The sequence below is a fragment of the Fukomys damarensis genome, unplaced genomic scaffold (genome assembly GCF_012274545.1).
Source record: "Fukomys damarensis isolate Sample0158 unplaced genomic scaffold, DMR_v1.0_HiC HiC_scaffold_15, whole genome shotgun sequence".
Lineage (NCBI taxonomy): Eukaryota > Metazoa > Chordata > Mammalia > Rodentia > Bathyergidae > Fukomys > Fukomys damarensis.
This window is the reverse complement of record NW_022900927.1, coordinates 37,572,199-37,578,198: the sequence shown is the minus strand read 5'-3', so window position 1 is coordinate 37,578,198 and position 6,000 is coordinate 37,572,199.

The window sequence follows — 6,000 nt, the reverse complement described above, 5'->3', positions numbered from 1 at the left end:
AGCTCAATGGTGTTGCTGCCTGCCTTGCAAGCACAAGGTTCTGAGTTCAATCCCTAGTACCAAATAAAAATCAAAACAAAACAACAAATAGCAAGAAAAACGTAAACACAAAAATTATGCTTTCCTACCCTGTGCTATTGGGACGAACACATTCTCTCCAGACCTCTGAAAATGGGGTCAACCATTCCAAATTGAAGGTCAACTCCAGTCTAACCCATCTCAGTCTGTTGGGACATGCCCCAGTTCCAATGCTCTCATGTTTCTGCATTAACGAAAGAGAATCCAGGGTTTACCTAAAGGTAGCAGCTAAACTGGCCTCTTTTTGTTTTGGATAATAAGAGCAATGCATTTGGTTTCACAGAAATACATGGAATTTCTAATCCTCTCTTCCATCACTTTTACAGGGGTTGAGGGCCTTATCTCCAAACTGCTCTGTGAAAGCCTCTGAATACATTGTAAATATAATTTTCACACATTCCTAACAGTCACAACCTATCCCACCCCATAATGGGACCAGATATACTTTCAAATTACATGTAAGCTATTACTATCTAGAGCTCCCCAACCTTAGCTACTCTTCTTCCTTTTAGACCATCTTAACACAGATTCCACAAACTTTACCTCATTTTCTCCTCTAACAAGTCGACTCCATCACATAGGACACTTAACACCCCTCAGTTGTTTCTCATTACACTACCGCCAAGGTTCTTCTTGAAGACCCCGCCTTCTTCCCCCAAAAGACAAATATCCTCTTAACCCATAAGCTATGTGGGGACACCAACCAACCGTCCTCCAACTCATCTCGACGAGACTTCTTAAACCCACCAGTTCTTCGTGCAACACTCCTATCCTAGCCTTATAAGACCAAATGGAACCTATTACCTGGTCAAGGACCTACACACTGACAATGAAGCCTCTCTACCCTTTATCCTCTAGTGCCTAAGTCCATACAGTCTTCTTTCTTCAGTGCTAACAGATACCTCTCATTTTACAATGCTTGAATTCAAATATACTTTTTTAATTATCCCTCTTGACCCCAGTTCCCCAAATACTTTTACCTTTACCTGAATTTATTCTGACATGGAAAACTCCCAGCAACTCACTTAAACTGTTCTTCCTCAGGAAATCTGCAACATCTCACACATTTTTAGACAAACATTAACCAAAGACCTCATGTTTAAGTCCTAAATTCTAGCTGCCTTATTCGATATGGATAGCCCTTCTCTGAATCTGTACCTAGACGACACTATTCAATTGCTTAATTTCCTTGCAGCAAAAGGATACTGGGTATATCTAGATAAGAATAAGAGCCACTTTTTTTTTTTTTTTGGTACCAGGGATTGAACTCGGGTCCTTGCACTTGCAAGGCAGGCCACTGAACCACTGAGCTAAATCCCCTACCCAAGCCACTTCTTTTTGATTGAGGTCAACCCTGGATGCACATCACACCAATTCATAGGGCAATCACACCTGAAAATCCTCATCTCTCATCCTTACCCCAGTCAAAAATCTCATCTACTTTGTATTTTGGAGACTCGCTAACTTTGGCTGTGGATCCCAAAGTTTGGTCTAATAGTTAAACCCCCATATTAGGCCACATCAGGAAAGTCCAGTCATTCTTAACTTCCCCCAACTCTTTGTCTTCTGCTTTCAACCAACTCAAATCAACCCCTTCTTCCATACCAGCACTTGAGCTCCTGAACCAAAATAAACCTTTCTCAAAAGGGATAAACCTATGCCAAAGAGTGATACACTTTTGGGCTCCCAGTTCAACTTCTTGACACTAAAATATAACCTATAGCCTACTTCTCAAAACAATAAAAGAAGATGGTCCTGTGGTCATTGAGCTGTGTCCACATTTTAGTTGCAGCAGCTCTCCCACTTAGCAAGCTTTCAGGCTAGTTCTATTCCAACCTTTTATAGTCTATACCCCTCAGTCTTACAGCCATTACTAATTCAATAAATACCTAATTACTTATATGCCGTCTAAACTCCTCCTGTGGGATTTCAATATCTCACCCTCCAGTAACTATCAGTTTAACCTACAACAGAGGCTTCTTTAACTGGTTCCATCTTGATGGAAAAGTGATTCAAGTTTATTCCAGAAACCTATAACTTACAGTACCTTCATTATATCTTACAACTTGCTTTTCCCAGTCAGAAATATTTATTTTTATTTGTGGCTAGCAATCCTACTTATTTCTCCTCACTAATTAATCAAAGATATATCTTAGCCTATTTGTACCCTAATATCAGTGTGGCCTCCAATAACTGATCCCTCCCTATCCCACCACTGTGTACCTCTGTCAAAAAAAGGACAGTTATTTTAATCCTCTTTCTAACAATACTGATGGCCAGTTGGGTGAGAAAACAGACCAATGTTTTTCACTTTCTACCAAGGCTTATCAGCCACAGGAGAGGCTGGATAAAAATCTCACAATGCCTAATCAAGATCCAGGGCCAATGGGACAATTCCTTTTCCACACTGTGATGCATTTCATCCAAACAACAGTCCACAATGTCACTCAGTGCCAGGTAAGCATCTTTCTGATACAGAGGGAATACTATGACTCCCAACTATCCAGATGTCAGATGTGCTGCATTTGTGTTCCCAAAAATAAAAGAATGAATTTTAAGGAACAACAGAGGTTAAGACTAGGAATGATTGAGCGAGATAGCTACTGAGAAACAGGAGGGGACTCAATAGTGGGTTGATATGAACTCTGCTTCATAGAGGAAGTTTTATTGAGCAAAATTATGAGGTGGGTACAAAATAATGAAGTGGATACAATGTGGATCAAGACTATGACCAACCAATAAGATTACAAGTATAGTTGCTTAAGTAATATTGACCTGACGGGGAAACAGATCACATAGCAAGGGAAAGAACAAAGAACCTTTCTATGAAGAAATAGATCAAGAGGTCCTGCTCACCCACCTGGGTGACTGATGGCTAGTTACTTTATTAGACCAGGTGATACCAATTATGGTGCAATCTTTAATTTATTGTTTATCCCTTGGGAAGTCATGCAGGGCTGGTTATTCCATCGTTATCCGGCCACCACAGGTGTAATATGTTCTTACCCCTTTCACTGACTCTCTCAAGGGCCTATCCCTGACTTCCTGCCTATAACGTCTCTTGCTAACTTAGCTGTCTACAGTAATTCACTCCAAAATATCAGATACCAACAAATCTCACACGTGAGAATAGATTTTAAAAAAAGAAAAGAGAAAATAAAAAATAAAAGCTACGAGCCTAAACAACACCCCAACATGGCAGAAAGTGGTCAAAACAATGTGAAGGCCCAGCCCATTTTCAGTCTTCCTTTCCCTGTCCCCAACACTTGCTTCATTGATTCTTTATTATTATTTTCTCCTTTTCCTTCTATTTATAATAAAAAGCTGAAATATTAGTTTAAAGTTTAATATTAGTTTCTCCTGGCAGCCTATTATTTTAGGGTTAAAGTCAGATAACTTCCTCATTGCATCCTTCCTTCCATCCCTGGCTCAAACTCCATCCCCTACTCCCACTTTAAAAGCTACTCTCCTTCTTCTGAGGACAGGGGTTAAAACCTACTGCAGACCCTACATGTTGCTGTACTTGTTATGCTAATATAGGGACAGGAAGCACCAATAGGATGAAGGCCTCATTTAGCTTTATTAGAAATTAATAAGACAGTTTTAACCTCTGCAGGTAGACTCCAGCAATGGGAAAGGCAAAAACAGCTAGACTCTGAGGAATTAAAAAGACAAAGAACTTAGTACTAGAAAGTTCCTAGGTAGCATAATTATCATAAAATCACAAACTTCCGTCTACCTGATCCTTCGGCCTAAACTACCTGTCCATAAGGCCCCACCCATATTCTTATCCTTCACAAAAAGACAGGGAAAGGTCACGTGGCTGGAAGAAATCCAACATTAGGATGAAAGACAAGTCAGGGAGCCAATCAGCTTTCCAGGACCCTCTGTGATACAATAATCTCAATAAAGGGAAGTGCAGAACAGAGATCGAGGAGCAATTCAATTTTGAATTCTCCCTTCTCATCCAGAGTAGCTTTCTGTTATCTGTCTTTCCAGCCTCTCCATCTTCAAATAAATTTTCTTTTTAAATTTTAATTTCTTCTTTAGTTTTTCACGTACCCTCAGTTTATGATTGCTGGGAGTTGCAAGTCCCGGCACAGCAGTGCCTTGCTTCCACCCCTGGCATGACATAGTGTAGCGTAGCGCACAATCCTCCTCAGACATTATACTAATAAATCTTCCTGCCTCTGCCAGTCCTCTGACTGAGAAGTAATACAAAAAGAGCATGGTTTCACCTGGGGAGGGACACGTTTCTTATCAGTTTAAACTCATCCCACCTACTGGTGTAAGAATGTTTTCATTACCTCACTGCCCTAATCAACCTCAGCTCCTCATCAAACTAAGATCCTCATCAGCTAAGGCATTCTCCATCATAGGATTTTCACCAGGCTCTGAGTCCTCTGAGACTTCCTCCCATTGTAAGACCCTCCCCAATTGAAGAGTGTCACAGCCCTCTGCGTCCTCTGAGACTCACTGTGGACCCAGTAAGTAGTGGCAAGCTAAGGGTGCCTTTGTCTTTGCCCTCTCTGACGCACTGACCTCCTGGCCTCCAGTATACTTTGAAATTTTGCAAATTTGTATTGTCTTTTTTTCCTTCAGCCCTCACTCTCCCCCTTTCTAGGCAGCTGGAGGATTGATCACCCTCTGATACTTTGCCACTTCTTACACAAACACACTCTAATATATAAATGTATACATACATGTCAAATTCTTAATATTACATTTAAATGTTATATATAATGATTGTCATTGCATTTTAAACTTTTATCAAAAAATGTGATACTTTTTTCTTTTTGACTTTTGTTAGTACATTTTTGGGGTATATAATGATACATTCACTGTGGGAGATTGGTACATGTGCCTAGCGTACCTCAGTTCTTTTCTTTACTACCCCCCTATTGCTTTTCTGACAATTCACTGAACTAGAGAAGAAACACATTTGCAGATTATAAGGAATATTGCAATTTTTCTACATTACTAATTATATGCATCTGTAATTTATGTGCTAAAGCTTTAACATACATTGTTACTAACTCTTTTATATGTGATTCTAAAACACTGTATCACCAGATTTACAAGGTGGGATGGGATGCATGGCTCAAACTATTTTCCAAAAATTTAAGTGGGTGATTCTGAAAATATAGTTAAAATATTTCTAGTGTTTCAAATGGAAAAAGTACATTTACATCAGTACCTCTGTTAGATTTTTCTCCCACAGTTGGAAATCATGCCATACATTTTTTGCAAATGGAATTTTCATGCCTCTCTTAATACACATTATGTTTATAGAGTAAGGCGGCTTAGTGTTCCATATTTTTCTGTCTTCCACAGTGAATACTTAAACTTGTTGTTCCTACTCGTATTAAAACTATCAGACTCAAATATTTTCCATTTAATTTTGTTTTAAAAACAAATTAATACATAGAAGGGAAAATACAGCAGTATGAGGGAAGAAAAAGGAATACAATTGTGAAAATAAATATAAAAATTATTACAAAATGGGGATTAATATTCCATATTATAAAAATTCTATAAATAACTGAATATAAAAACATTAGAATAAAAGGGCTATCCTTTTGTTGACCTAAATCACCCTAACTTCTGCTGATTAGATAGAATATTTGAAAGATATTTAAGAGCAAAAATGCCCTTAGTTGGAACAAGCTTCATTTTCCTGCAAAGAAATGATAAGGCCCCCGAGGCATAGACAGTGTCCTCCGTCTCTCCTCAGCTCCTCCAGCCACACAGAGACGCAAACTGATCTGTATTCAGCCAACATCACTCAAGAACTTCGCTTGCTTGGCTACCATGCGTGATTGTGCTTGTTACCTCTGAACTTCAGAGATTGTGAACACTGTCCGGAAATGTATTTAACTATCATGGCACAGGTAAATAAAAGGATCAGTACGATTTCTTACA